Source organism: Colias philodice, chromosome 21 (genome assembly GCF_061535455.1).
Source record: "Colias philodice isolate Cphi_HAF_F1 chromosome 21, ilColPhil1 Martin Lab GWU primary, whole genome shotgun sequence".
NCBI lineage: Eukaryota > Metazoa > Arthropoda > Insecta > Lepidoptera > Pieridae > Colias > Colias philodice.
In genome coordinates, this window is record NC_143106.1 from 7,650,321 (window position 1) to 7,667,574 (window position 17,254).

The window sequence follows — 17,254 nt, forward strand, 5'->3', positions numbered from 1 at the left end:
ACATGTTTCGCAATAAAAGGTAGCCTATGTTTTTTCTCAGGGTCTAAGATTATCTGTGCCAAATTTCATCAAAATCAGTCCAGTAGTTTATGCGTGAAAACCATACATACAAACCTTTCCTCTTTATAATATTAGTATAGATAGGTACTTAGTAAGCATATACATATAATTTATTAATGACTCTACTTATGTAGAGATTCGAGTCTTATTATTATTTATAATTTCCACAATGAGGAATTGGAATAATTGTTGTACTACTAATACTAGATACTATTACTATTAAAGCGAGTTAAATAAAGGTTAGAAATTTGTAGAGGGAAAGATTGTTAGTAAAATTTAAAAGGAAATCGTAGAAGCAGTAAATATTTTTAATCATCAAAAATGTTATTTTCAATGTGAGTACAATCATTCCGTCCTTGAGTTTCGATTGAGCTTATCAAATATGCGAATGCGGGTTCATTGACACCGTCTGTATTATTTCAATGCTAATTATTCATCCTGGTTTACGTCGCAGTATATTTTGATATAGGCAGTACAATTTGTTCCGTGACCTGAGTCATGAGTAATTCGGAATGAGAATTGTGTTGCTACGTCGACTTCATGTTTTGGAGTTTTTGTTTACAGTTAAAAATACATATTTATTGATTCAGTTTTATATGATACTAGCTTCCGCCCGCGGCTTCGCCCATGGTACATATTTCGCAATAAAAGGTAGCCTATGTTCCTTTTCAGGGTCTAAAGATTGTCTGTGCCAAATTTCATCAAAATCAGTTGAGAGGTTTAAGCGGGAAAGCGTAACAGACAGACAGACAGAGCTACTTTCGCATTTATAATATTAGTAGGGATTTAGAATTTACATGTTTATTGCCTACATTTTATCACCGTAATAACGCACCGCACACAAATTTACTGAAATTCCTGAACTATTTTATACCTACTAATAATTTATAGATACCCTAAGGCCTACTTCCTTATATTCTGATTAAAACGGTATCTCTATAAATTGAAACTAACTCTTTATTAGAAAGCTTCGGATTATGTTGAGTTTTATACGTTAGAAACCCTACACAAAGGAATTAAAAACCAAGCGGGCTTTTCTCGACTAATTTTAATGTTTATCCCGTTTTTATATGGGTCTATAACATTATAAGAGGATCTTTCAAAATAAAGATTATAAGATTCAGTTAAAAAAACAAGTCAATAAAGGTTACGTACATAAACCTCTTAACTGACACTTTTTATTAGTTTAAAAGCTTTCTCTCTCTAGTATTTTTCCAAGCTATTAGAAAATTACATGTCGTATCGTTGATATTACATACTAGCTTTCCGCCCGCGGCTTCGCCCGCGTTTTCAAAGAAAAACCCGTTCCCGTAGGATTTCCGGGATAAAACCTATCCTATGTCCTTTCTCGGGTATCAAAATATGTATCTCTATACCAAATTTCATGCAAATTGGTTCAGTAGTTAAGGCGTGATTGAGTAACAGACAGACAGACAGAGTTACTTTCGCATTTATAATATTAGTATGGATTATGTAGGTTGACAAGGAAACATTTTACCCCACTCGTAATATTGACTATAGTGGAGCCAATTTAATAGGCAACATTTGACGTCTATCAATTTTATCTTCATAGGGTGGTAACCTGCATAAAAACATCGATTAAAGTGAATTAATCGATACGGACTTGAAACATTTGTCAATCGAACTTGAAACACATGTCAATAATTTATGATAATTTTTATTCCCAAGTAATCAATGCATTCGATTCTAGATGTCTGATTTCGATTTTTAGAGTAACGTCTCTGGTATTTAAAAAGAAAAAAGGTTTATTGACACAAAATTGTAGCGACGTCAGTTCTTTAAATCAGAAATTGTTTATTATGTTTAGAGTGGTTTATCAGTAAAATCAAATCCTAAAATTACTTATATCGGTCATTATTATAATAAATATGTAATCGTAATTGAAAAAAGTTAAGCAAATGTGCAGTTCTAACAAAACGAAATATCATGTTATTCTATGTTGTCGTTACTAGGTTACGTTGTTGAATTTTGTTGAACTGTCAAATGTTGCCTATTAAAATGGCTCTACTATAAATAGGTAATAAGGTTTTGAAATCATATTTTTATGCTACTATGCTACTCTTTTGAATTGATGATGGTTATGGTCATTCTGTTGTAAATATTTATTCAAACTCGTTACACGACAAAGTTAGTTAGCTAGTCCCTACAGTAAAATTGTATTGCTTTACAAATAGAGAGCGTTATGTTGTGGCTATGTTAAATGTTGGAGATTATCACTACATAATATAAAATAAATAATAATAGTTTAAAAAAAAACTAAAAAACACGCTTTTTATAGAAAACCGAACTTAAAAAAAGAAAATTTTATCAAATTAGTGTATTGTCATCGGTCCTCAATAAATCTACAAAGTTTGAACGAAATCTGGCCGTTTAAAGTGGGTCCAAATCGCGCCCAAAGAAGTCGGTTACAAACATACAAACATACAGGTGAAGCTAATATAAAGCGTGTAATATAAAACAAAGTCGCTTCCTCTGTCCCTATGTATGCTGAAATCTTTGAAACTAGGCAACGGATTTTGTTGCGGTTTCTTTTAATAGATAGAGTGATTCAAGAGGAAGGTTTTAGTAAATAATTGAATGGGTTTTAGACAAAGCGGGCGAAGCCCCAGGCGGAAAGCTAGTGTAAAATAAATTACATACTCCGATCGTCTTAGAAACGAAACGTACTGTTTATATTCTTAGCTTTTGATACGTTTTAACTCTGAATAGGTACTTTTCTTCCAAATTCTGAATTGAATAATATATCTAGTTACCATTATTAAATCTTATAATATAAAAATGAATCCCAAAATGTGTTGGTAAGCGCATAACTCGAGAACGGCTGAACCGATTTCGATAATTCTTTTTTTATTATATTCCTTGAAGTACGAGGATGGTTCTTATGTAGAGAAAACGTAAATATTATGTACCACGGGCGAAGCCGGGGCGGAATGCTAGTTACTCATGCAAATTTGTTTGTTTTCTTTGTATAATACATACCTGGCTGTAATTAAACACAAGCAATGTTTATAAGTAACCTTATCGCCGTAAGGTATATGTGTGGTACTGATAACGGTTATCACAATGTCGCGATAAGTGGCGCTTGTGTGATTTTATTTATTTTTTATTTGCATTCTTTTGAAGTACTATATTTCCAAGGCAACTTAATGTTGTGTGTCTATGAAATGAGCATTAGGGGATTCGTTTTCATGGCGATCATGTTTGAATTTTGATCATATTGTGACTATAAATACTTGTGTTAGACATATATCAAGGATATTAATAAATTTAATTTAACATACTTACATATAGGGTTGAGAACTAAGAGTATTTGAAATACAAAATTTATATGGAAACTAAACGAAGATGTACTATTGTTTCACATAGAAATATTTTTAGAAATATGTTAAAACATACACAAGTAGAGTACCTATCAACATAATTCGGTCTGAAGTTAGTTAAATAGTCTACCATTTGTAAAATCTTTAATATACTTACGTAGGTACATATTTGGTGGACACTTATGGCCATTCCCAATATTCAAACTACGGTTATAGATAGACAGCTATCTCCGATAGCTAGTAGGGTTCTATCTATCGTAAGATAAATACGATATTGGGAACGGCCATTACTGGCTGACAGCTGTCAAAACGTTATTGGGACGCTCAAATAGACAAATTCCAAGAGAAAAATATACCTCTAGTTAAAGCAGTTAGTCCTCCAGACGATAGTTAGCAAAAGATAGATAGCATTTTCTATCTTTAGTACGGTCAAACCGAAGATAGATACGATATTGGGAACGGCCATTAGATATTCTAGGACTTTGAATATGCGCTTACCGCTGGGTGTTGACGCAGAATCTAGGCCAATACCCAAATGTGCTAAACTTGAAGTGGACTCAATTTATTACTTAGCTTAGGGTGTATATCTTGGTCAAAATGATTTAATTATTACGCTTTAAATAATTCTGTGTGATGTATATTTATAATAATGTTCATCTATTTTGTTTCAGGTAATAAATGCCATAAGTAAATAAGATGTTTACGGTAAGAAATAATTTAAATTAATTTTCAATCGATAACTACGTGCGTCATTAACAAGCTGGTACTAAACCACTATCTACTATAAATAAACATTAGTTTATTGCTAAACGTCCTACTATAATCCATACTAATATTATAAATGCGAAAGTAACTCTGTATGTCTGTCTGTTACTCAATCACGCCTAAACTACTGAACCAATTTGCATGAAATTTTGTACGGAGATATTTTGATACCCGAAAAAGGACATAGGCTACTTTTTATTGCGAAATATGTACCACGGGCGAAGCCGGGGCGGACCTCTAGTAATATTATAAATGCGAAAGTTTGCGAGGATGTGTATGTTTGTTACTCTTTCACGCAATTAGGTACCTACTACTGAACCGATTACAATGAAATTTAGCACACATATAGAGGATAACTTCGATTGACACATATAAAGGTGTTATCCCGTAAAATCTCACGGGAACGGGTAGGTACTGTGCGGGTTTTTATTTGAAAACGCGCGAGAAGCCGCGGGCGGAAAACTAGTCTACTATAAATAAGCATTAGTTATTTTATTGCTGTTATTGCTTATCGTAGATTAATAAATAAGTGCAACAATGTTCTTGTTTGCACATAAATTTATTATTTAATATTTATCTCCTGTTTTGTATATCTCTCTATCCGCATTCCGTGTGATTTTCTTAGAAATTCAATAGGTTATAATAATGTGATGTTATAAAATCGAACATTTACTCTATTCCTATTACCTACAGGCTACAATTCGTATTACCAAACCCGAACATTTTTCACACGCAACATTTTCCAGACCAATTAGGTCAACGACCCGGTTACGAGCGCAAAACGTCATAATGGTAGACCGTAGAAGTAGCTTATCATGAGAAGGGACGAGTCGCTATATACCGTCTGGCACCCTTAACCTCGTGGTCAAGGCCGGCGGGAAGCCATAGCGCATAGGCGCCTCGAGTATATGTAGTAAGTAGGTAATATGTATCTAGGTATATCTCATGTTAGTATTTAATAAGCACGTTTGCGTATTGGGTTAAAACAATGTGAAGTACACGTGAGTTACGAAAAAAAAATGGTAAGTAAGTATACTTCACTGGTCTGATCTTGATCGTAGTTTGAATAGCAGATTTTGATGATTGAATGTATTTTAAAGAGGGGTTGTTCATAGATAGATTAGTTTTATTATCGAACTAGCTGTTCTGTTCGGTTTTACCCGCATGGCGTGATGGTAATATATAGCCTTCCTCGATAAATGGGCTGTCTAACACGAAAATAATTTTTCAAATCGGACCAGTAGTTCCTGACTTTAGCGCGTTCAATAATATTAGTATATATAAATAGTAGAGAATGAACATAGAATGAAAGAAAGAATATCTTAATCTTCAGGAAAATCAAGCTGTACTTCAATTAACAGCGGCATCAACAGATAATTTCATTAATTATGAACTCAATTTCATAATGTTCAATTCAGTTAGTTAGGGCATTGCACAAGCCAAATATTTTATGTCTTATTACAAGATATTCTGCTTGGCAAATGAAAATTGTAGTTACTTATATTTTTGCTATCATCATAAATTGTATTACTTACTTACTTCGTTTAAAAAAATATTTGTTAAATTAAATATTTATACCTTAGATTAAGGATTGGTCTCCGCGCGCGCGCTACGACTAGATACCGCCCCACCTAAAAACAAGAGCTCTGTGAGTGCGGCAACTCATTTCTGTAGTGTGTGTTAGGCAATTTGTAAAGACGCTAGTGTGTGTGAAGAATTGGGCTGCCAGCTACATAAATTTTACCTCATAAATGGGAAATCTGGCATCTTGGAAAGAAGTTTGAAAAATATTTTTTTCATCCTGACCTGGCCGGGAATCGAATCCATGAACATGTGACTCAAATCCACTTGCGACGCTACTATACTATAGTCACAAAGGTTGTTTAAAAGTAAAAAAGCGGAAATAAATAAAAAACCATATTATATGAGTCAGTTAAACATGGTTAAACAGAAATAAATTATTGTATTATACTTTTTTATACATGTGTAAAAAAAAAGTTCAAATTATTGCTAAAATATTTCCTCAACCACGTGTATTTTTTTGGATATGCAATACGGCAACACTGAATGGCGTCGTATTTTCGTAGAAAAATTTTTCGAAGCAAAGGAGAAATTTCGAATAATACGATACTTAGTGATGGTACGTGATCCCAGTGTCTTTCTTATTTTTGTTGTATTATTTTTAAATAGTTTTATGACACAAATAGGCATTTTACTTCAGATTTTGTTCAAAATCTTTATAAATTATCGGTTCACCCTCTCCACACAATGCTTGTGACACGACTGGCTTGGGTACGCCGAATTCGGCGTACTATAAGTTGCCGCATTTTTCAAGTACGCCGGCGGTATCTAGACGTAGCGCGCGCGCGGAGACCAATCCTTAATCTAAGATTTATACATACTACATAATATCCTGAATTACGATCTGTTGAAAAACCAGATTTTAATCTGTTTTGTAAGTATATTAAATTTCATCAAAATAAAATACGATCCCACATACTTAAAAATAAAAAATTATTTTTGATTTATGAATGCAGAAGAATGATAAGAGGGCAAGATAAAATAACATGTGCTTATACAAAACACATGCACATGCACGCATGAGAGAATCTGCTTCCGAATATAATTGAAATTCAAATGATGAAGATCTTCAAAAGTCATTATGTAATTTATTTTTGACTTCGAGAATATACGCGTCATACAAAACAACAGGCGAACGAATAAACAAGTCTGGCGTTTCCTTAACATTGGTAATATTAATGGAACAAACCATGACTCCGAACGCCCTTGTCCTACTATCGGTGACGCTACGTGACTACACACACGACAGAACACTTTCCCATGAATTCTTTCTAGAACTTTCCCGAATTACGTTCATTAAGAGTTAAGACGTAGAACGTTTTCTTTTTTCGAATGTTCTTATGGCGGACTTTTTGTTTTTTTTTTTATCTTTAAGACCTTTATTTTTTATGCTAATAAGGACTTATGGAATCTTTTCGGTTTCACGTGAATTAAAATTTGCCTTGAGGTAAACAAAAATGATAATATGAGGTTTTTTGTGTATCTATTGTTTAACCATTACATGTTGATATGGTAATTTGTAAGTTAATGTTTAAAATTTACTTTTTGTTTATGATTTCTAGCCTACCTGATAATATTTCTTAATGTAATCTTGCTTCAAGGAATGAGATTATAACGATGTTATAGTAAATAAAGTAAAAGTAAATAATAAATGAGAGCATTTGCTACTATAAATGTTATAGTAGCAAAAGCTCCCATTTAAAATGTCCTACGCAGACTTTCCAGAAAATTCCATTTGCTTATGATATTATGTAGAGTGTAGACTGTAGAGCTATAAAATAAATTATTTAATTTTGCAAAAACCTCAATTTGCCTGCAATAAGTGCAATTTTTACAACTTTAAACCGATATATTTGTTGTATTGTTTACTTTTAAATCAAAAATATGTACAATTGATTCTAGGTAGATCCAATTCATAAAATATGAAGGTGTTGATTATATTTCTATAATTATTTTTAAACAGGATAATTTTGATGGATGATTTACAAAAAAATATATAATCACTCGCTAATAGTTCTCGTTACATTATTTGAGAATGCCCCAATTAAAATATTTTCCATGGACGGGTTTTATTTACGTTTTCATTCGACCTTGAACTACATACAATGTTATTGTTATCAGCTGTTTCATTATCTTCACTGTAGTCTTAACAATTTCATTGTGATGTTTTTATATGATTTTCTATATGAAAATGGATTATTCAATTTTTGTTATAAGGTAATTGAATGAAAAATTGTTATGTCTTACATTTTGGGGGTTATCAATACGCAGTTAGTTTTATACACATTTTATCGTGACGTGATAACATTGTTTATCAGTTGTTTGAGGGGGAACTTTGCAACCTTGCAGATGGAGATATGTTGGTGTTAATTTTTTGGCTATTTTGTATTAGAATTTTCCAGCAACCCTCACTAAACTTAACAGGTGAAAACTTTTCACCTGTTTTAAGTTTAGTGAGGGTTGCTGGAGAATTGGGGACAATTAATATTTTTGAAAAATTATGAAAATGTAGATTATTCGGTATAGACTATAGACACAAGATATTCTGCCATAAAAATTACAAAAAATATAGAATAACATACATGGAAACTTGTTTAGTAACAGCCATACATACCGGTTTGAAATTTATTCACAAAATTTTATGAACTAAGTAACTACATATTATAAGTACCTAATAAAAATGAAAATAAAAGTTGTGTAAACAATAATTACAAAAATATAGGGTATTGAATAAAAAAAGTACCTACCTAAATTGTAATTTTTTTTAAATACCTAAAAAACAGTTAACTACTTAAAAATATTTAAACTCAACATCACCCATGGATCCTGGTTTTTATAGTACATAATATGTAACATAAATTTTATGAACTAAGTACCTAGTAGTGTAATAAAGTTATTTTACTACTCGTTCATAAAATTGGTTGTACTTTGAATGCTTCGTGACATTGTGGTAATAAAGTTCTCTGTCGCCATAGCGATTAGAAATGGTTTACTTCGATACACCCATGGTTTTAATGTTATTAAACTATACAATACATCGAACTATTTATTATCCTGTTCAGAATTTAACCTAGAAGTTAATAGCTTCTAAGTAAGAATTATTCATGGAATCTGGCTTGACAAAAGTAGAAAGTCCTTAATTAGCACGGCGACTTCATATAAATTGCTCATTTATTGAAATATTTTTAAATGGAAAGCAAAACACCGGTAACTACCTATTAGTCCAGGAGGAATCGGCGCATGAGTACCGAAAACTATTCCACCTCAATTTTTTTACGTGATCCTCTTCAAATTGCCCTACTGATGATATAAATGCATGTTGCCATGGGGCAACCCGGTGCCATATTGTTTAAACCGAAATTGTTTAAACAATTGCAAGGAATTGTTATTTTTCAACCGGACAAATTTTTTTTATATTTTTTATCGAAATACCAATAAAAAAGGTCCAATTACTTTTCACGATAAAGTTAATATTTTCAAAGATATGAATTTTTTAAGGTTTGAAAAATCTCAAATTTGGGTACTTTCGACCCATGAAAAATATATTTAAAAAAAAAATAATATATAAGTAATATTTTTTTTTCAATTCTCTATACAATAGTTAATAATATTGTTAATAGAGATTTAAGAAAATTTCATTGTTTATATCTGTTTTTTACCTTTATTATATTTGTTTTTTACCATTCCCAACTAATCTTAAAAAACCGTGTAATTGTAAGAAAGCCTGTAAAACCAAAGCTTGTTATTGTAAAAAAAATAATATAAGTTGCATACTTCTATGTGGTTGTGATTCAGAAGACTGTAAGAATATAATATATAAAAATAATATTGATAATAAATAAATACTTATTTTTAAATCTTGTTTTATTATTTCATACTTCTCCATCTATAACTTTCGTTTGAAGAAGTTATTCAATGTAATTAATAAGGTAAAAGACCTAGTTATTGACACTTTAAATTTTATTTTAGTTAAAAAAAAAACAAATCAATTCTAATAAATTAATAAATATAATTTTTGAATTAAAAATTTTAAGATCTTTGGTTTTTTGAGAACATTTCATTCTTTTAATTAAAATCAAATTGCGAGTGTCAAACAACTAGGCCAGTGTCAATAACTGGGTCTTTTACCTTACTTGCTGTTTCAATAACAAAAAAGTAATATAAACTGACAAAAAAGTAATTTTAATTACATGTTTCAATTTATGCTTAAATAACTTTAAAAAAATTGATTTCAGAAAAAAATATATAAGAAACAAATTGTAGACAATTTAATTATTAATAAGATTGCTCTCTTTAGAAATCTTGATAAAGTTGATAGTTTTTAAGATAAATGATAAATAATGATTCAAGACACAGAGAGGCCGATGCAGCGCATGAGTAAGAGAGAGACGGCGATACTTAAAGGTAAGCGGCGCGTACTTGTGAGCGCGCGAAGTTAACAATTAAAAAACAGATATAAACAATGAAATTTTCTTAAATCTCTATTAACAATATTATTAACTATTGTATAGAGAATTGAAAAAAAAATATTACTTATATATTATTTTTTTTTTAAATATATTTTTCATGGGTCGAAAGTACCCAAATTTGAGATTTTTCAAACCTTAAAAAATTCATATCTTTGAAAATATTAACTTTATCGTGAAAAGTAATTGGACCTTTTTTATTGGTATTTCGATAAAAAATATAAAAAAAATTTGTCCGGTTGAAAAATAACAATTCCTTGCAATTGTTTAAACAATTTCGGTTTAAACAATATGGCACCGGGTTGCCCCATGGCAACATGCATTTATATCATCAGTAGGGCAATTTGAAGAGGATCACGTAAAAAAATTGAGGTGGAATAGTTTTCGGTACTCATGCGCCGATTCCTCCTGGACTATATGTGTTGTAAACAAACTTGGATAACATCCGCATACTCGGTGAGTGAATGGAATATTTGCTTTGGACTTCTCTACATACGACAATGCAAAGAAGCCGGACAAAAACACGAAATTGCTTTAAACGCCTTACATCCTCTTACTTATTGTATCCCGCGGAAAACGATTCGTTACTCGATACATGCAATAAAGTTGAATAGCGCCTTTTTTGCAGTTCCGAAGCAGCAGCTAGGTGTGCACTGTGCAAGTACGCACGCCCGCTTACGTTGCACAATTTACGAGTCAACCTCTAGACCGTGGATGCGAAGCGTTCAGACGCCGGCGGCTCCCCTCGCGAGTGTCTCCTCGCCCCGTCCCGCGCACCTCCGCCGCGCGACTTCCAGTTGCCCCGCAGCTGCCGCGCGCGATCGTCGCATATCCCATGCGACACAGCAACCCTCCTAATATAATATGGATATACCCCAAATACGCTCTCTCGTCAACATTCAGTTCACATATCTGTGGTTTTGTGAAGTCTCCGACAAATATAAATGGATTATATTGTAAAGTGACGCCAAATAAGTTAACATTCGTAAGGTCCGCAATGGAATTTTATACTATGGCGAATGCTGCGCGCCGACGTGTTCGACACATGGTTACAAATAATACGGTGCTGGCGGAAATAATGCTTTAAATTACAGTATCACATGTTACAGTTGCACTAAAGAATGTTGTTTTGTGTTTCTATGTGGTGATCGAGCAGAATTTATCACTATTGAGCCGAATATGTTGGCCCACGGCATGGTGTACTCGTGGCGTCTACAAGTGCATTATGGCGCGTTTACTCAATAAAATAAAATTATTCCATCAAATCGTCTATTTTTACACATTTGATATACATTTTATTCAATAAATATTTTTGTAACACACACCTTTAAAATATTTACATCATTATACTCGCTGGATTAATTATAATACGCGCGCCGTTAAATATTCTGATAACATTCCTCAATAATTATACCGTTTTGCAAGATCTCAAAATATTCGATTGTTATTACTTTATACTGTGATTACGTACGAGGTCACTAGTACAAAACATTGGCTCATCATTTGGACGTAAATTTGTGAATGAATCTGTGAATTTTTTGTGGCCGGTCTTAAAATTAACGATTATTTTGTACCTAGCAGTAGTGATTATACATTCCAAAGTTTATTACTTTCAGTTGGAATTTCGTTTCATTCACTTGTTAGATAAGGTGACAAGTTGCTATACACGTGCATATTAGCAAAAGAACTTGAGTATGAAAGTGTCGCGGTGCAACGTGGCTGACTTCGGCTATAGTACTATAGGGCTTGTAGGCGTGGCTTTACACATTCTCGTTTCTTGCTTCCTGGTACTTATTGGTACGGGCGAATGGGTGAAATCTGGTCTGTTACTAACAATTGCAACGATTTAACACAATGCAACCGCTTGCAATATTTGCATGACTACGTAAAGTCAAAACAAACATATCGAATATAATGGTTAGGGAGCCAGGTGCAAATTTGGTTCATTATTTCCTCTCAAGAGATAATTCGTCAGACGCATGAGAGTATAGTATTATAAAGCCTCGTGAACGTCAGCTGGCGCTCGGTTGGGGGGGTGAGCGGTTGTAGCCTCCCACGCACATAGGAAAAAAAATACATTCATTCATTCATTTCCTCTCAGCTAAAAATTTGTCAAATTGTAGCTAACCCAATATCTCAACGAAAAAAAATAGTCAGCTGGTTACAACATGGTGTATTATACGTCAGCTGGTGTCTCGAACATGAAAGTTAAATTTAAAGAAAAATTTATTTTCCGTTATTTCCTCTCAAACAAAAATTTACCTGATGATAGCTTATATGTAACTGTGGATAAATATATATGTCAGCTGGCTGTATCTTGGTGGAAAAACCGTCAGCTGATACGGGAGGCTACAACCGCTCTTCCCCCCAACCGAGCTCCAGCTGACGTTCACGAGGCTTCATAATACTATACTTTGATGCATTTTACTAATTACCGCTTGAGAGGAACTTGGTCATAAAATCTGCTGCTGGCTCCCGGACCATAACTCAGAAAGAAGTTTTAAAATGTAATCATAATATGAACATGTTTTATTACACAACATTTTGATAACGTAAATAATTGTATGCTACTATTAATTAAGTTTGCGGTAAGAACGATTTATATAATGACTTAAAATCTGATAAGAAAAATCTATCTCATTATCAGAAAAACTTAATTATAATATTGTAATAGGTCTTGCAATTAAAATACATACATAGCAACGTACAGCGTGGCAAAACTCCTAACTACATACATAATATGCTATGCATCAATACAGTCTAGACATTCACATTGGCAGGACATCATATCGTATTTGTGAGAGGTTATGCAACTGGAAAGCGCCACGTGGCCAAAAGAACCTTCTGCGCATGTCTGGTTAAGAGATCTATTGCGGATTTTCGGCATTTCACCGGTTTTATAACAACTTGTCTTGTATTAAACTCTGCATGTACAACAGAAGTAAAGAAAAAACGTTCTTCACTAATGTTTTGCACAGCCAAGTCTTTACTAGAACTTTGACAATATTTGAGACACAACTCTCTATACTCTTTTTATTGAATGAACTATGGTTTTCCTATATGAATATTTAATGGGTGTTTACCCATTAAATATTCATATAGGACACTAAGAGTCTGATTGTAAAGTAGTAGACTCAATTAAAATACAATATACTGTAGTATTTGGTCAAGCCACGTGGCTGCAAAACCTAATGCGCAGGTTCAAAAGTTACAGCTGAGTTCCTAGAAAATCGTTACTGATTCCCTGTATGGTCACGTGGTATAGACCACGAAAAACTAACTACTAACTTGAAACTTTGAACTTTTACAATGATCCTAAATTAAGCGTCCAGCGAATATATTAATTGCATAAATATAAACATTACTATCATTATCTCTTGTTGATAAGATAACAGTTTTAACACGTAACTTGTATTTACGAAGCCAGTGTTCCAGTTCAGTGATAAACAAACACACACTTTTGAGTGGCCTGTAGGGAACTGGGTCACCATACAGTCGAATATTTTTATCGCGCAACCATATCACCTCGGTCATTTGCCATGATAAAGTTCATAGCATATCGGACCACAATATTATTTGTTTTCTATTCATTGATATATATTTGGTCTATTATTTGAACAATTTTCTGACTTCTGTAGATAATCAAGACTTGCGAGCAAGTAAATTACTGGCGAGCTTTATCCCAAAATACTACTTGAGTTATCACTTCTTCTTTTCAGGAAGTTATTCCTTCCGAGATCACCTTTCACTTGAACAAGGTTTTTAAATGAGGAGAATTATTATAGTATTGCAATAATAACTAGTTATGCCTTTATGTGTTGAACAGCGGAAATAAAAATAAGAATTGTTATATCCATACATAACTCGTTCAATCTAATCTACATAAATCTTATGCTTTGATTCAGGAAATATCGCAAATACCTATAACTTGTGTACATATCCGTTATATTAAATGTCGTGGTGTTATTTATACTATTCACATTATAACCGCAATAGGCTACTGCAATTACTTGTTTTTGGTCTTTAAATAACATGCGTGCAGTTGGACAAATGTGGCCTCGATTGATAATATCTAGATGACCTTGTTATCAGAGAATGTGACCGTACCAAATGTTTTTAAAGACATTTGTTTTATTCGCTTTATGAACATCTATGTGTGAAACTAGCCTACAATATACTGTGATACATTTTAGAACCAATACTATATTTGTGTAGAACCAATACTATGTGTCGAGACAATCATGTGATTAGCGATCTAAAACTATCTAACCAATTTATTTATAACGTATATAGCTATGACATCGTAGGAGTGTTGTCGTTTTCTTTTGTAATTGTATTGGTCACTGTCTTGAAGGTTGTTTCCTCTGTTTTACCTTTCATCGCGGAAGTGTTAACACCGGCACTATCCATTCATTCAATCTTGACTTTTAAAGGATGTACCTACTAACGTATTAGACAATGTCCGATACGCATACAAATCCATATAATGTAGTACTCCTGTGATGTACCTTGTATGGAATGCACTATTTTCATTTTCTTCAACGGGTATACGGAACGGTATATTGGCTGGATGACTAATGAAACGCCGAAGAAATGAAAATGCATAATCATCCTCCAATTCTTTGTCCTCTCAACATCTCCAGACTTCGTGCCCGACACAAATTTTAATCGTACATTAATGGCCGAGTTGTTATTTATAGTTCCTTGCAATTTATTATTTACAACTTTGTACGCCGGTGAAGGTCATGGTTGGAACGCGACGCTTGTAATGCTCGTACTTGTTTTGTGCGCAACGCATCGTGGTGTCTCCCCATTGGCCAGTTACACCGTGCTTGCTATCTTTAAGTCGCTATTAATATATGCTACAGCTTCATGGGTTTTGCAATGTGCATCCATTTTAAAGACGATTATGATTTTCATAGTTGAAGGTCTTAAGAAATAATTTTGTGATGCTTGTTGTTCCCCATAATTGAAACAACCGAGATTGTTAGAATACTGATAGACTTGTCAAGTTATAAATACCTGTTTAGTCTCACAAAGTCCAACCTTAATTATATAATGTGGCATATATATTATGATGCTTATATTAAAAACTTGTTTATTTACCTATGTTGTCATCGTTTGCCTATAGTTGACCTTTGAAGACATTTAACGTTATACCTCTACGTAAATTAGTTTGGTAAATACAACAACAAAGGACACAAGAAGTGAATTTCATTGGCAAGGTCGTTCCATATTCATTTGACTGGGAAAACGACCTTGCTCTACTAATCTCATAAACTTGATTGCTCTTAAACATGGTTCTGTTTTATCCAACAGAGTGAAAACATGTTTGACAATTTGATTTATTCAATGAAATTAAACACAGATGTCAAAGGTTTCAATTGAATACAAAAATGTTGAAAGCGCGTGCTGCACTTGGCCTTTGTTTTGCTATCTGTACACATTATGATATCGTGAATGTTATTTTCGTATTTAATACTTGCAGAAGGTTGTGATTAGAATATTTCGGAACGAAATGCACGTATTTACGTGATGTTCTTCGCGATGATATCACGAAGCCTTGGGACTGGACTGGAGGTGAATTAAATCTCAGGGAAGTAATAAAAATGTTTTGCGAACTCTTTATGACCTAGATATTCTAAAATGATTAGGTTTGTCCTCATACATTGTCATCGCCATATTTATTTGTTGAAGATTTAAATGAAATTGAATATTTATCAGTCTGTCTCGCTTCGATTACATGCCACATTTTAAATTGACGAATGAGACATCAAATACGTGTACAAATGTAACACTATATTCCAGTTGCAATTTTAGACTCTTGTATTAGGTGTCGGTCTATTTGAAACGCGACGTCAAACTAAAATGCAGTCACGGTAGATTCTCGTGTTTCAGAAATACAAACCGCGCCAAGAGTAACGGCAAAAATAACGAATTGGAACTGCGAAAAAATCCACTATTGCAAAAGTGCTAAGCTCTAATATCCCTCGCTCGTATTGTGGCTCAGTGGAATGTCGGTTAGATGCGTAACCTGAGAATGGTGAATGAGAGGCAACTGAATAATGCTTGCGGTCCAGCTATTGGAGACGTGGTTTTATATGTTACTATTGATCTTATTGCTGAATCCTGAATAAACAGGACGTGTTGACGAATTAATTAGTTTATATTGTGTACAACTGTATCTTCAGTATCGTTGTGTTCAAGATCCTTGTATTCCTCACCGTGAGTAATTGACTAATGTTTTTGTCTTAGTTCTACAAATAAAAGGGTATATTTACGCCTTAAATTAATGATTGTATATTTTCAAGACCTTGATCTTTGCAATCAATTTATTTGGCTTGTCGTGCTTTATCATAAGAAGCATTATTGTCTTTTTAATGTCTATTTTTTCAAGCGCACTATCTTAAATATTCCTTCTATTATCTTGAAAATTGAGATAATCACACAAATCGTTACAAATTAAACATCCCAACGGTGCAAAACAGATTTTCTAATTGTTTTCCACTTGGAAAATTTTATCCGTCGATGTATGAGGGCGATAGGCGCCGCTGACCGCATTCCGACGCCGGCACGCAATAAAATTGGAGCGGGCATCCGCCAAGTGTCTGCGGGATTCGTACTCTTTACATCCTTTAATAATGGCAAGTGGAAAAATATTTTTGCCATTTTATCTCATTCATTCGTACCATCTGTGGTTGTTTCCTAATTCTTCGATGCGGTAAGATATAAAATGTTGGGAGTTTTGAATTAGCATGATTTTTTATTGATTTTTGGAACGAGAATTTTGAAATGATAAGTTATAAGCGGGAACTTTCTGTTGAACTGAAAATTGGGTAGGTAGGTACATGCTATACTAAACATAAGGGATCGACGATAACCTTTATTACGGATGGATGGATATTCGAAAAGTTTAACGTCTCCTTAGGTCCTCAAACCATCAAAATTACGTAATACCAATTTTTGAGAATTCACATTCGGTTAAAAGAAGATTTTTCGTGACCGCGACAATGTGTATGATTTACAGAACCTTTAGCTTAT

General features: G+C 33.3%; 1 protein-coding gene across 5 annotated transcripts in view; it reads left to right on the forward strand.

Moving 5' to 3' along the window:
- The window catches only part of LOC149479059 (phosphatidylinositol-3,5-bisphosphate 3-phosphatase MTMR4), a 90,957-nt gene that overhangs the window by 26,369 nt on the left and 47,334 nt on the right, over positions 1-17,254 (forward strand). Inside the window, exon 1 of one of the 5 annotated variants that reach the window (XM_089708820.1) lies at positions 10,978-11,203. The exons of 1 other annotated variant lie outside the window; for it this stretch is intronic. The gene's annotated coding sequence lies outside the window, so the exon portion shown is untranslated. Of the gene's footprint in view, positions 1-10,977; positions 11,204-11,257; positions 11,277-17,254 lie in introns of those variants that run through there. 3 more of the 5 variants (XM_089708821.1, XM_089708824.1, XM_089708822.1) reach the window with 3 other exon arrangements.